Below are 15,211 nucleotides of genomic sequence, written 5' to 3' on the forward strand. Positions count from 1 at the left end.
AGGTACTTGTGTGGTTTAGCCAGCAGTGATGTCTGGGAGACCACACGTCATTTTCGAGAAGAGCAGAGCGAAGGTCCCAGAGAGAAAATGAGTGGCCCGTACGGGGATCGAACCCTCGACCTTGGCGTTATTAGCACCTCGCTCTAACCAACTGAGCTAATCGGCCTCTCTCTGGCACATTTTATCCCCAATTTCTCAGAAATATCCTGGTTGCCCTAATCAGGCTGAAGAGATTAAAAGCAAAGCCTAATAATGGTCTCGGCCGGGATTTGAACCCGGGACCTCTCGCATCCTAAGCGAGAATCGTACCCCTAGACCAACGAGCCGAAACATACATTCTCCCTGCTGCTGCCGGGCCGCAAACATTTCAGCTTGCAAGGCTTAAAGCGCAATATTTTAATTAAATCTACAATTAAAAGGTAGCGAGTGCAAAGTTGCCAGCACAGAGGAAATGCGGCCTCTTTTTTTGTGGTCATTGGAATTCACGCTGCAGCACCTGCACACGTGCTAGGGATCGCGATTCGTCTTTGTCTTTGAGACCGATGGACACCTTATCTCCATCATCGAGGGGAATTAGCTCAAATGGTAGAGCGCTCGCTTAGCATGCGAGAGGTAGCGGGATCGATACCTGCATTCTCCAGTGCTGTCAATCCTTTTTACGACCCCCTTCAAGGGGCACTACCTAGATGAGCTCTTGCGGCTCAGTGCTGCCGAAAAAGTTTTTTCGAATGAGGTACTGCACACATTCCTGGCAAAAGCAGGTCCCACCGAGATTTGAACTCGGATCGCTGCGAGGGTCGCTTAGGGTGCGATAGGGACCTATCGCACCCTAAGCGAGAATCATACCCCTAGACCAACGAGACGAAACATACATTCTCCCTGCTCCTGTCGGGCCGCAAACATTTCAGCTTGCATGGCTTAAAGCACAATTTTTTGATTAAATCTACAATTAAAAGGTAGTCAGTGCAAAGTTGCCAGCACAGAGGAAATGCGGCCTCTTTTTTTGTGGTCATTGGAAATCACGCTGCAGCACCTGCACACATGCTAGGGATCGCGATTCGTCTTTGTCTTTGAGACCGATGGACACCTTATCTCCATCATCGAGGGGAATTAGCTCAAATGGTAGAGCGCTCGCTTAGCATGCGAGAGGTAGCGGGATCGATGCCTGCATTCTCCAGTGCTGTCAATCCTTTTTACGACCCCCTTCAAGGGGCACTACCTAGATGAGCTCTTGCGGCTCAGTGCTGCCGAAAAAGTTTTTTCGAATGAGGTACTGCACACATTCCTGGCAAAAGCAGGTCCCACCGAGATTTGAACTCGGATCGCTGCGAGGGTCGCTTAGGGTGCGATAGGGACCTATCGCACCCTAAGCGAGAATCATACCCCTAGACCAACGAGACGAAACATACATTCTCCCTGCTCCTGCCGGGCCGCAAACATTTGCAACATAAGCTGCATGGCTTAAAGCACAATTTTTTGATTAAATCTACAATTAAAAGGTAGTCAGTGCAAAGTTGCCAGCACAGAGGAAATGCGGCCTCTTTTTTTGTGGTCATTGGAAATCACGCTGCAGCACCTGCACACGTGCTAGGGATCGCGCCTCGACTTTGTCTTTGACACAACGTTTCTTGGCCCCTTTTAGCTTTTACAGCTTGCTCAGTTGCTTTGTGTTCAAAGAAGACAGCGGGTGTTGTGAAAGTTTACATCAGCTTATGTTTGCTGTGGCGCGTGGATGGAATGCTCATGTTTTGTTCCGGGTGGTGGAGGCCTGTGTTCCAGAGAGGTCCTGCTCAAAACTCCTTTTAAAACACCATCGAGCATCCGTAATAACTTCCGACATTGATCGAACGTGGATTTTGTTCTCATAAGGAGGGCTCTCAGGCATGAGGTCAATCGATTCGGCATAGGCCTATATGTACCAGCGTTTTTGCTTCCGGTTGGAGGTTCTGTCCCTCCAACTCTTTGTTGTATGACTCACTTTTGCCTTTGGATATTTGGAGAAGTTTGCCTTCGGTAACCGCTCTCTCATTCGACAGACCGAAACGGAACTTTACCTCCGGGTTGTGCATATTATTGGCCTGCTCTACTGGGTCAAATTGTATCGCCCAACAACAGATATGGCTCAAAAAAACGAAGTAAAGTCTAAGCCTACCTCTAGGCTTAACCCTGACTTTACCCGCAAGAGGCTATGCCAAGCCTGTGCGAAATGTGAGGCTCCCTTCACGGGCGCAATTTAGGCACGGATAAAGACCGCGACCAGCCCGAAGCAGTTCACCGCAGTTGCCCTTACACCTGGCCCTCCCTGCCAACACGATCTCCCTCCTATTGGCCTGCTCAGTTGGCCCCATAAGGAGTCAACCCTCAGAGGTTCTTCATAAAACCGGGTATGCATACATAATCTGAAAGGACACAGGCATAAACAGAACGTTACATAGCTGTCATATTCCAACTGAAAGTATTTTACTACAGCATTTGTTTTTTTATGTAATTAATTATTATAATATTATAATAATTAATGATTGTTATTATTATGAGCATAAGCATTATTGTTTTTTATACAACTCTGAATAACTTTGAATTGCCTTGTGTACAAATTGTAAATAGTGTGATGAACTTATTAATAAGAAAATAAATAACACTTTCTTGCTGGTATCATGCCATGCTTAAATCATTTAGTTTTGTTTAGCTTTTGTGGCAGAGATTACTAAGAAACACCAAATATAACATAAAGGCGTTTATGACAATTCATAATAATATGATCATCAAACAGATCTAAAACTTAAAATGGTATATCAAATCGTTTTGGTATATCTTTTATAACATAGTTGAGAATCATTTGTTGAAACAAAAAAACACTTGTTTTTGCCTATTCATGTCTTTTTAAATATGTATAACATAGTATTTAAAAAGATAACATAAATATGTATACTGGTGTATAACATAGTATAGTATAACATATATGAATTAAACTTTTTTTTTTAAAGGTTTTAGTAAAAATCTTCTTGTGCTCAAAATAATGTAATGAATGACACAAAAAAACAACAACAAAATTAACAACAACAAAAAAATGGTTTAAGGAGGATATAGCTTAATTAGCGGTCGGCTAATTATCTTGACAGTAGTGACATGTTTTTTACTGTATATCATGGTAAACTTGCAGGTTCACATGTACAGAAGAAAACGTGTGCTATTACACGCTAGCTAGCTTTATTGGCATGTTTAATTGTCTAAAAACAAACACTGTTTATGAATAAATAATGATCGATTATACAGTCGTGAAGGATAGACTTACCTGTTGCAAAGATTGCAAAGATTACGATAATAATAGCGGTCGCCGATTGGTCAAAAGTAAGCCACAGGAGCAGAGCCAGGAGAGAAACGCGATTGGTCAAAAGTAAGCCACAGGAGAGAAAGGCGATTGGTCAAAAGTAAGCCACAGGAGAGAAACACGATTGGTCAAAAGTAAGCCACAGGAGAGAACGCGATTGGTCAAAAGTAAGCCACAGCAGTGAAACACAATTGGCTCACGTGGGCTTACTTTGGGCTTACTTTGGCTCAATCGGTAGGAAGCAGTAGGCGCAAGCGAGAGGTGGCGGGATCGATGCCTGCATTCTCCAGTGCTGTCCATCCTTTTTATGCCCCCCTTCAAGGGGCACTACTTAGATGAATTCTTGCGGCTCAGTGCTGCTGAAAAAGTTTTTTCGAACGAGGTACTGTACACATTCCTGGCAAAAGCAGGTCCCACCGAGATTTGAACTCGGATCGCTGGAGCCCAGAGTGCTAACCATTATACCATGGAACCTTGGCGTGTGTCAACTTTTCCCATGATCAGCAGAGATTTAAGTCATTGAGTCCAGAAGCACGATAGCAAGGAGCAAATGAAGCCTTTGCTTTTGAAGCCCATGTTTCCCCAATTCCGACTCGGTTTGAGAGTGCCAATTTCACCGCCACGTCAGCAGTTGCACATCACCTCTGTTTTTTCCCTCCCTTCTGCAAAGAACCTAAAAATGTTCCACCGAGATTTGAACTCGGATCGCTGGATTCAAAGCCCAGAGTGCTAACCATTACACCATGGTACCAACATAACTTGCTAGCTGGCTGTCTGAGAGGCAGATAACGATGAGGCTAGGTGGATGGCTTTTGGTCAATTGACCACCTCGACTAAGAGAGGCAGACGTGGTTCCTCTGCCGAAACCCGGGATTGGACCAGGGACCTTTAGATCTTCAGTCTAACGCTCTCCAAACTGAGCTATTTCGGCCAGGTACTTGTGTGGTTTAGCCAGCAGTGATGTCTGAGAGACCGCACGTCATTTTCGAGAAGAGCAGAGCGAAGGTCCCAGAGAGAAAATGAGTGGCCCGTACGGGGATCGAACCCGCGACCTTGGCGTTATTAGCACCACGCTCTAACCAACTGAGCTAACCGGCCTCTCTCTGGCACATTTTATCCCCAATTTCTCAGAAATATCCTGGTGGCCCTAATCAGGCTGTAGAGATTAAAAGCAAAGCCTAATAATGGGCTCGTCCGGGATTTGAACCCGGGATCTCTCGTCCCCTAAGCGAGAATCATACCCCTAGACCAACGAGCCGAAACATACGTCCTCCCTGCTGCTGCAGGGCCGCGTAAAAAGGATGGACAACACTGGAGAATGCAGGTATTGATCCCGCTACCTCTCGCATGCTAAGCGAGCGCTCTACCATTTGAGCTAATTCCCCTCGATGATGGAGAGACGTTGTCCATCGCTCTCAAAGACAAAGACGAGGCACGATCCCTTGCACGTGTGCAGGTGCTGCAGCGTGATTTCCAATAACCACAAAAAAAGAGGCCGCATTTCCTCTGTGCTGGCAACTTTGCACTGGCTACCTTTTAATTGTAGATTTAATTAAAATATAACGCTTTAAGCCAATAGCTTTGACCATCAGCCAATGTTTTCTTTTCCAGACTTTTCCATCAGGAAAAGTTCAGGTCTGCTTTTTTTTATAAGTTAACCCATGGACTGGCTCGCCGTAGGTCTCTGTGGCGCTACCTGGATCAGGATCGTCTGTCTCTGCCGCTCTATCCTCGTCCAATCGCGTCGCTCGCTTTCCAATGTGAGATTGGACAAGTGCCAATCGCATCGCTCGCTGTCCATTGTGAGATTGGACGAGAGCCAATCGCGTCGCGGCATGAGAATGGACACAGCCACTCACCGCGCTTACATCCATTGTGAGATTGGATGACGAAACGCGCTCTTCAGAAACCCCTATAACTCCGTTATTACCGAGCAAATTAAGTTTTAAATGTTTGTTTTTCTTCTTCTGTTGACTATATGATTAATTGTTCATATATTAGTTACATTTTCATCCCTCACACAAAGTCGTTTTGTCGAGTGTTTTCTTTTAGCAATCATTAAGTTGCTAACCTAACGTTCTGAGGAGGATTATGAATAAAACCATCATTAAATTCATGTTAAATGACTTTATTTTGTGAGATGTAATTAGGAATCGGTGTTCTGTATGCTAGATCTGTCTGTCGCGATGTTTACGTGATTTTACTATAGTAAAAGTGATTGTCTTCATAAACGGTGATCACGTGATCACGAGTTGCCTATAATCTTACATATTAAACACCATTTAGTCAGCTTTAAGTTCGGTTTGAATGAAAAAAAAAGCTTATATTAGCCTATTAGCCCTCTCTCTTCCCGACGGGGTCTCGGTTTCCAGCGTGGAAAGCGAGTCCGCCATTACCGGAAAAGTCCAGGTCTGCTTTCTTTTATAAGCTAACCCATAGACTGGCTAGCCGTAGGTCTCTGTGGCGCAATTGGTCAGCGCGTTCGGCTGTTAACCGAAAGGTTGGTGGTTCGAGCCCACCCAGGGACGAATGGTGTTTTTCGTTGACGTCCTGCCATGCCACCACTGGCATGTGGATTCCATACCACTTCTGGAAGGTCAGGCTGTCCTGTCCTGTGTGTGGGAGACAGCTCACAGGCTATGGGGCACACAAGAAAGCCCGTCAGGTTCTGGATGTGGACCAGTACTACCTTATGATCACGGAGACTCTCTGGTGCAGTGGGTGCAAAACGGCCTTAATTTCCACCAGCAAGGCCATCTTGGACCAGCTGGACTTAGCCCAAAGATTGGAATTTAGGCTGATCCTAACTCGAAAGTGAGTATACTGAGATTACTTAGCTTGTGTAACAAATGTTTGTCATTTAAAACACAATTGAGATGAGCTGGTTTTAATGTTTGTGTCTTTCTGTCTCTCCTTCCCTTTGTCTTATTCAGGTATGCCTGTGACATGCGGGTCATAAGGTTCCTGAGGGAGAGGGCCCTGGGCAACAGCCCCTCTCGCTTAGTGAGGCAGCTGCGGGAGAACCACAGCGAGGAGTGGCTGTGCCGATACATTGGAGTGGCTTTGCCGATACCTTGGTGCCTGCTCAGACTTCATCTCCCAGCCAAGCCTGCTCCCTGTGAGGTTTCAGGAGCCACCTGAGCCCGAAACTATCCCCTCCCACAGGTGGATGCTGGCTGTTTATTGGTGAGATATCTTGTGCAGGATTGACCACATTAAAGCCAGCATAACGTCCACAAATGGCTGCATTCTGAAGATGGACTCAACCAAAAAGCTAACTATTTTTACATTTCAATCAAAAGAATTGAAAATACACCATTAGTAGTAGTACAGTAGTATGTATGTAATGTTCCATATATAAATAATTTAGCATCACTCACTGTCTTTTCTGTGTGATTACAGATCACAAAGAAGCTGTCGGGGTTTGCAAAGGGGACAGCTATGGGGCTAACATCTGTCAGCAATGAGGTGGGCCAGATCCTCATTAGTGTTCTGACAGCTCAGGAGGGTCCAGCCCTGGACCGAATGGCAGCTGACCTCATCCGGAGGTACACTGATGCGGGTGTGGCTCCGCCTCAGCTCCTCTATGTGGACTGCGACTGCTGTCGGGAGGGCACTGGGCAAACCGAGTTCAAGCAGCGATTTGGTGGGTGGCCAGACTTGGTGGTGAAGCTGGACATCTACCATTTCATGCGGCGACTGGCAGCTGGGTGCACTAAAGATGCACATCCTCTTTACCCCATTTTCATGGCACGCATGTCTCGCTGCATTTTTGAATGGGACAGTGGGGATGTGTCTCTGCTGAGGCAGGCCAAGAGGGAGCAGCTGAAACATGAAGGTGTCCCTGGTATCACCGACACTATGGTGGACCAACGGATCACCAAGGATGAATTGGCCCTGCACTGCCAAAGGCGGACAAGAGGAGAGCAGCAGACCATTCTGATGATCGAGCACCTCCTCAGCGAGCTGATTGGGGTAAAGGGTCGAGACCTTCTTGGTGTCCCTCTCTTGGACCAGGAGAGGATGCAGCACATCTGGCAAGTCCAGATGAGGCACGTAAAGTGCATTCAGGATGAACCAGGTGTGCTGCTCTACACACAGACTGGCACCACCACCAAAGATGGTATTGTGCTGCCAAAATACAGATGCGCAAGGGGCTCCACATCACTGGAGTCCTTTCATCTACACTTGAACAGGTTCATTCCAGGTCAGTATAAATCATTATTCATCAGAAATATTAAGGGTGACTCAATGAATGTCTTTCAAATAGCATAGCACAAAAAAAGTAATGTAACGTTATTGATCTTATCTAAAGGAACAAGCGCCAACAGCTTAAATTTCCAGCTGTACCTCCTGGAAGGCTTGAACAGGTGGAATCAGGACCGTAAAATGGCATCTCTGGCAGGCACACCTCCGTCCCTGTTAAGCTACTCCGGGGACCTGGTGCACTGTGTCAACACCCACAGTGTTAAGGTACTTGGGAGACAGCTTGTACCGTAGTTTTCAGCCACCATCTGTCTATACTGGTGAGTTTCAGCTTTAAATTGCTTTTTAGATTGCATAAATTAGAATATTTATATTATTTTTCTGAAAACTGATTTCCCTCTACTATGTTCTCCTGTCTGTCCCAGGTGAACTCATAGGTATAGATTACCTGTACCGTCAAACAGGGCAGGCCATGCAGGACGTGGATCCTGACTCTGAGGTGACAGAACAGATGTTGGAGGATGTGGGCACGGAGGAGGAGTTGGAGGATGAGGGATTCGGAGATGTCAGTTTGGACCTTAACCTGGATCCCACTATTGAGGTGCTGGACCTGTCCCCTGGCTCATCACCCACCACAATCAGCGTAGCCAGCAATCCTGCCTCTGTCCAGACTGGGTCTGCTAACACCAACACAGCAGCACCTAATCAACAACTGGTAACTATTCTTAATAATAAAAGTACAAGTAGTATTATTTGTATAGCACTATTAACTTTATTTGTATAGCACAATGAAAAGAAAAATAGAAATAAACTAAATACCATTAATACAATCTAAAGAGTAAATAGATTAATAAAAAAGCAAAGTAAAAAAGATAAATTAAATTCCATAAACATGTTTTTTTCCCCCTTTTTTCAGTCTTACAACTGGATGACCAGGGTGCCCTCTGGTCCATCCTCTGCCACAACCACCTACGCCGCCTCTGGTCCATCTGCCATGACTGGTCCATCCTCCACGACCACCCACGCCGCCTCTGGTCCATCCACCATGACCACCCACAGCGCCTCTGGTCCACCCACCATGACCACTCACAGCGCCTCTGCCTTCTTCAGGTAGGTGATGAGAGCCTGGGCCTCCTTGCTTGGGTCCTCATACACCTCCTTCATTGACCTACCATTAAAATCCCCAAACTCCACCATCAGACATCCAGAGTCTCCTGTCCTCTGGGCCTCCTGCAGCATGGCCTGTTTTTTCTGATACACCTCCATAGCCTCGCCTACCTCCCTGATCTGCGAGGTGTATCTGAGGAACAGGTGTTTGTTGGCCGACAGCGGGTTGTCCCTCTCCTCCTCCCCCAAAATGCTGCTGACCAGATAGCAGGCATAACCCAGTGAGTTCTCCAGCAGCCACAGGAACCTCTGACCCTGGTGTTTCCCAAACTGGATCTTGCAATTGAGCCAGAACCAGGAACTGGTCTCCAGGATTCCCTCCATTCTGCCTCACAAAGGCAGTGGCCTCAGCCAGGACCTCCTCCTTACACCTGGCCCCCCTGCCAACACGATCTCCCTCCTATTGGCCTCCTCAGTTGGCCCCATAAGGAGTCGACCCTCAGAGGTTCTTCGTAAAACCGGGTATGCATACGTAATCTGAAAGGACACAGGCATAAACAGAACGTTACATAGCTGTCATATTCCAACTGAAAGTATTTTACTACAGCATTTGTTTTTTTATGTAATTAATTATTATAATATTATAATAATTAATGATTATTATTATTATGAGCATAAGCATTATTGTTTTTTATACAACTGTGAATAACTTTGAATTGCCTTGTGTACAAATTGTAAATAGTGTGATGAACTTATTAATAAGAAAATAAATAACACTTTCTTGCTGGTATCATGCCAGGCTTAAATCATTTTGTTTTGTTTAGTTTTTGTGGCAGAGATTACTAAGAAACACCAAATATAACATAAAGGCGTTTATGACAATTCATAATAATATGATCATCAAACAGATCTAAAACTTAAAATGGTATATCAAATCGTTTTGGTATATCTTTTATAACATAGTTGAGAATAATTTGTTGAAATGAAAAAACACTTGTTTTTGCCTATTCATGTCTTTTTAAATATGTATAACATAGTATTTAAAAAGATAACATAAATATGTATACTGGTGTATAACATAGTATAGTATAACATATATGAATTAAACTTTTTTTTTTAAAGGTTTTAGTAAAAATCTTCTTGTGCTCAAAATAATGTAATGAATGGCACAAAAAAACAACAACAAAATTAACAACAACAAAAAAATGGTTTAAGGAGGATATAGCTTAATTAACGGTCGGCTAATTATCTTGACAGTAGTGACATGTTTTTTACTGTATATCATGGTAAAGTTGCAGGTTCACATGTACAGAAGAAAACGTGTGCTATTACACGCTAGCTAGCTTTATTGGCATGTTTAATTGTCTAAAAACAAACACTGTTTATGAATAAATAATGATCGATTATACAGTCGTGAAGAATAGACTTACCTGTTGCAAAGATTGCAAATATGACGATAATAATAGCGGTCGCCGATTGGTCAAAAGTAAGCCACAGGAGCAGAGCCAGGAGAGAAACGCGATTGGTCAAAAGTAAGCCACAGGAGAGAAAGGCGATTGGTCAAAAGTAAGCCACAGGAGAGAAACACGATTGGTCAAAAGTAAGCCACAGGAGAGAACGTAATTGGTCAAAAGCAAGCCACAGCAGAGAAACACAATTGGCTCACGTGGGCTTACTTTGGGCTTACTTTGGCTCAATCGGTAGGAAGCAGTAGGCGCAAGCGAGAGGTGGCGGGATCGATGCCTGCATTCTCCAGTGCTGTCCATCCTTTTTACGCCCCCCTTCAAGGGGCACTACTTAGATGAGCTCTTGCGGCTCAGTGCTGCCGAAAAAGTTTTTTCGAACGAGGTACTGTAAACATTCCTGGCAAAAGCAGGTCCCACCGAGATTTGAACTCGGATCGCTGGATTCAGAGCCCAGAGTGCTAACCATTATACCATGGAACCTTGCATGTGTCAACTTTTCCCATGATCAGCAGAGATTTAAGTCATTGAGTCCAGAAGCACGATAGCAAGGAGCAAATGAAGCCTTTGCTTTTGAAGCCCATGTTTCCCCAATTCCGACTCGGTTTGAGAGTGCCAATTTCACCGCCACGTCAGCAGTTGCGCATCACCTCTGTTTTTTCCCTCCCTTCTGCAAAGAACCTAAAAAGGTTCCACCGAGATTTGAACTCGGATCGCTGGATTCAAAGCCCAGAGTGCTAACCATTACACCATGGAACCAACATAACTTGCTAGCTGGCTGTATGAGAGGCAGATAGCGATGAGGCTAGGTGGATTCAGGTAGATAGGAGATGGCTTTTGGTCAATTGACCACCTCGACTAAGAGAGGCAGACATGGTTCCTCTGCTGAAACCCGGGATTGGACCAGGGACCTTTAGATCTTCAGACTAACGCTCTCCAAACTGAGCTATTTCGGCCAGGATTTGTGTGGTTTAGCCAGCAGTGATGTCTGGGAGACCACACGTCATTTTCGAGAAGAGCAGAGCGAAGGTCCCAGAGAGAAAATGAGTGGCCCGTACGGGGATCGAACCCGCGACCTTGGCGTTATTAGCACCACGCTCTAACCAACTGAGCTAACCGGCCTCTCTCTGGCACATTTTATCCCCAATTTCTCAGAAATATCCTGGTGGCCCTAATCAGGCTGAAGAGATTAAAAGCAAAGCCTAATAATGGGCTCGTCCGGGATTTGAACCCGGGACCTCTCGCCCCCTAAGCGAGAATCATACCCCTACACCAACGAGCCGAAACATACGTCCTCCCTGCTGCTGCCGGGCCGCGTAAAAAGGATGGACAGCACTGGAGAATGCAGGTATTGATCCCGCTACCTCTCGCATGCTAAGCGAGCGCTCTACCATTTGAGCTAATTCCCCTCGATGATGGGGTGACGGTGTCCATCGCTGTCAAAGACAAAGACGAGGCGCGGTCCCTTGCACGTGTGCAGGTGCTGCAGCGTGATTTCCAATGACCACAAAAAAAGAGGCCGCATTTCCTCTGTGCTGGCAACTTTGCACTGGCTACCTTTTAATTGTAGATTTAATTAAAATATTGCGCTTTAAGCCATGCATTGACCATCAGCCAATGTTTTCTTTTCCAGACTTTTCCATCAGGAAAAGTTCAGGTCTGCTTTTTTTTATAAGTTAACCCATGGACTGGCTCGCCGTAGGTCTCTGTGGCGCTACCTGGATCAGGATCGTCTGTCTCTGCCGCTCTATCCTCGTCCAATCGCGTCGCTCGCTTTCCAATGTGAGATTGGACAAGTGCCAATCGCATCGCTCGCTGTCCATTGTGAGATTGGACGAGAGCCAATCGCGTCGCGGCATGAGAATGGACACAGCCACTCACCGCGCTTACATCCATTGTGAGATTGGATGACGAAACGCGCTCTTCAGAAACCCCTATAACTCCGTTATTACCGAGCAAATTAAGTTTTAAATGTTTGTTTTTCTTCTTCTGTTGACTATATGATTAATTGTTCATATATTAGTTACATTTTCATCCCTCACACAAAGTCGTTTTGTCAAGTGTTTTCTTTTAGCAATCATTAAGTTGCTAACCTAACGTTCTGAGGAGAATTATGAATAAAACCATCATTAAATTCATGTTAAATTACTTTATTTTGTGAGAAGTAATTAGGAATCGGTGTTCTGTATGCTAGATCTGTCTGTCGCGATGTTTACGTGATTTTACTATAGTAAAAGTGATTGTCTTCATAAACGGTGATCACGTGATCACGAGTTGCCTATAATCTTACATATTAAACACCATTTAGTCAGCTTTAAGTTCGGTTTGAATGAAAAAAAAGCTTATATTAGCCTATTAGCCCTCTCTCTTCCCAACGGGGTCTCGGTTTCCAGCGTGGAAAGCGAGTCCGCCATTACCGGAAAAGTCCAGGTCTGCTTTCTTTTATAAGCTAACCCATAGACTGGCTAGCCGTAGGTCTCTGTGGCGCAATCGGTCAGCGCGTTCGGCTGTTAACCGAAAGGTTGGTGGTTCGAGCCCACCCAGGGAAGAATGGTGTTTTTCGTTGACGTCCTGCCATGCAACCACCAACACAGCTGCAGAATTTAGCACACGTGTGTCCACAAACACATCCGTGTCATTTCGGACGCATGACAAAACGTTTCTTGGCCCCTTTTAGTGTTTACAGCTTGGTCAGTTGCTTTGTGTTCAAAGAAGACAGCGGGTGTTGTGAAAGTTTACATCAGCTTATGTTTGCTGTGGGGCGTGGATGGAATGCTCATGTTTTGTTCCCGGTGGTGTTCCAGAGAGGTCCTGCTCAAAACTCCTTTTAAAACACCATCGAGCATCCGTAATAACTTCCGACATTGATCGAACGTGGATTTTGTTCTCATAAGGAGGGCACGGGTAACTTGTAACCTATCAGGCTCTCAGGCATGAGGTCAATCGATTCGGCATAGGCCTATATGTACTAGCGTTTTTGCTTCCGGTTGGAGTTTGTGTCCCTCCAACTCTTTGTTGTATGGCTCACTTTTGCCTTTTGATATTTGGAGAAGTTTGCCTTCGGTAACCGCTCTCTCACTCGACAGACCGAATCGGAACTTTAGCTCCGGGTTGTGCATATTATTGGCCTGCTCTACTGGGTCAAATTGTATCCCCCAATAACAAATATGGCTCAAACAAACAAAGCACACTCTAAGCCTACCTCTAGGCTTAACCCTGACTTTACCCGCAAGAGGCTATGCCAAGCCTGTGCGAAATGTGAGGCTCCCTTTCACGGGCACAATTTAGGCAGTTGCCCGGCTAGCTCAGTCGGTAGAGCATGAGACTCTTAATATCAGGGTCGGTGGGTTCGAGCCCACGTTGGGTGCATCTATTAGGCCTCTCTCTTCCCAACGGGGTCTCGGTTTCCAGCGTGGAAAGCCCTATAACTCCGTTATTACCGAGCAAATTAAGTTTTAAATGTTTGTTTTTCTTCTTCTGTTGACTATATGATTAATTGTTCATATATTAGTTACATTTTCATCCCTCACACAAAGTCGTTTTGTCAAGTGTTTTCTTTTAGCAATCATTAAGTTGCTAACCTAACGTTCTGAGGAGAATTATGAATAAAACCATCATTAAATTCATGTTAAATGACTTTATTTTGTGAGAAGTAATTAGGAATCGGTGTTCTGTATGCTAGATCTGTCTGTCGCGATGTTTACGTGATTTTACTATAGTAAAAGTGATTGTCTTCATAAACGGTGATCACGTGATCACGAGTTGCCTATAATCTTACATATTAAACACCATTTAGTCAGCTTTAAGTTCGGTTTGCATGAAAAAAAAGCTTATAGTTGTAGATAACATCATCACTTATATTAACTATGGTTTTACTATGGTAAAATAAGTGTTTCTGTTTATAAACTATGGCCACGTCATCACGAGTTGCCTCTAATCTTGCATATTAAACACCATTTAGCCAGCTTGAAGTTCGGTTTTAATAAATAAAACCTCTTATAGTTGTAGATAAAGTCATCACTTATGATAACCATGTTTTTACTATAGTATATGTGTTACTGTTCATAAACTGTGGTCACATTATCACCAGTTGCCTATAATCTTAAATATTAAACACCATTTGAAGATTGGTTTGAATAAATAAAACCTCTTATAGTTGTAGATAAAGTCATCACTTATAATAACCATGGTTTTACTATAGTATAAGTGTTTCTGTTTATAAACTGTGGTCACTTTATCACCAGTTGCCTATAATCTTAAATAATAAACACCATTTAGTCAGCTTGAAGTTTGGTTTGAATAAATAAAGCAATGTTATAAGTAGTAGAAATAGTCATCCCTTAAGAAAATTAACCATGGTTTTACTATAGTATGTTTATTTAGCTGATTACCATTTATATAACCACAGTTTTTACTATGAATATAATGGTTAGACTGTGGTTAGTGTAGCAAAACCATGGTTCGTTTGTGTTAAACTATATGAACCATGTTTATTTGTTGTAAAATCATTTTCCGGAAGGGGAGCCATCATTTAGTTAGCTTGAAGTTTTGTTTGAATTCTTTTTTTATATAGTTGTATCATTATAATTTAGTGGGGGAAAAAATCTGTGTAGTCCAGTACTTTCAAAAATGCATTTGTTTACTTTTATTTCCCTGTTATGTTTAGATGAGCACAAAGCCAAAGAGCCACAAGGCCATGGGAGATGGCGAGTGGATGATGAGGTTGAGGGCTTTTGCCAGCTCTGGGGTTTGGCCTTCTGGAGGAGGAAATAGACCAGCCCCAAGGCAGCGGAAGTGGTATGACCTCTATCAGAAGGTAAAGCAAAGTTATCTGTATCTCATTACATAGTATGTAGTATGCAGGTCACCTGAAAATGAATGGTGTAGAAAATATCAGTTAATAATGCTTCTTGTCTTTTCAGATTGAGAAATGCCCCATGCAGGTCCACGGACAGACCACCCTCTTTGGAGGGTCCATGGTCTGCAACTGTGGATTCCACACCACTAAGGTGATGCATTTGAAAATGACATTTAATGTTGCATGACATGTATGTTAAAATACTGTTATGCTGTTTCACTACATCTTATGCCCTTCTGGTGTTGTTTA

At 44.1% G+C, this 15,211-nt stretch overlaps 9 non-coding genes across 9 annotated transcripts; 3 read left to right on the forward strand and 6 right to left on the reverse strand.

Moving 5' to 3' along the window:
* Positions 1-92: 92 nt before the first annotated feature.
* On the reverse strand, positions 93-166 carry trnai-aau (transfer RNA isoleucine (anticodon AAU)). Its single transcript has one exon. It is a non-coding gene; the product is annotated as a tRNA-Ile (tRNA).
* Positions 167-567: 401 nt separating this feature from the next.
* Positions 568-640, forward strand: trnaa-agc (transfer RNA alanine (anticodon AGC)). The gene has a single exon. It is a non-coding gene; the product is annotated as a tRNA-Ala (tRNA).
* Positions 641-4,352: 3,712 nt separating this feature from the next.
* On the reverse strand, positions 4,353-4,426 carry trnai-aau (transfer RNA isoleucine (anticodon AAU)). Its single transcript has one exon. It is a non-coding gene; the product is annotated as a tRNA-Ile (tRNA).
* A 1,356-nt stretch (positions 4,427-5,782) lies between these two features.
* Positions 5,783-5,856, forward strand: trnan-guu (transfer RNA asparagine (anticodon GUU)). The gene has a single exon. It is a non-coding gene; the product is annotated as a tRNA-Asn (tRNA).
* A 4,659-nt stretch (positions 5,857-10,515) lies between these two features.
* Positions 10,516-10,587, reverse strand: trnaq-cug (transfer RNA glutamine (anticodon CUG)). Its single transcript has one exon. It is a non-coding gene; the product is annotated as a tRNA-Gln (tRNA).
* Positions 10,588-10,791: 204 nt separating this feature from the next.
* On the reverse strand, positions 10,792-10,863 carry trnaq-uug (transfer RNA glutamine (anticodon UUG)). Its single transcript has one exon. It is a non-coding gene; the product is annotated as a tRNA-Gln (tRNA).
* A 289-nt stretch (positions 10,864-11,152) lies between these two features.
* Positions 11,153-11,226, reverse strand: trnai-aau (transfer RNA isoleucine (anticodon AAU)). The gene has a single exon. It is a non-coding gene; the product is annotated as a tRNA-Ile (tRNA).
* An 88-nt stretch (positions 11,227-11,314) lies between these two features.
* On the reverse strand, positions 11,315-11,386 carry trnap-agg (transfer RNA proline (anticodon AGG)). Its single transcript has one exon. It is a non-coding gene; the product is annotated as a tRNA-Pro (tRNA).
* A 1,193-nt stretch (positions 11,387-12,579) lies between these two features.
* trnan-guu (transfer RNA asparagine (anticodon GUU)) lies at positions 12,580-12,653 on the forward strand. The gene has a single exon. It is a non-coding gene; the product is annotated as a tRNA-Asn (tRNA).
* Positions 12,654-15,211: the final 2,558 nt, after the last annotated feature.

This window comes from Siphateles boraxobius, unplaced genomic scaffold (genome assembly GCF_051911475.1).
Source record: "Siphateles boraxobius isolate OS27281-9 unplaced genomic scaffold, OSU_SipBor_1 19, whole genome shotgun sequence".
NCBI classification, from domain to species: Eukaryota; Metazoa; Chordata; class Actinopteri; order Cypriniformes; family Leuciscidae; genus Siphateles; species Siphateles boraxobius.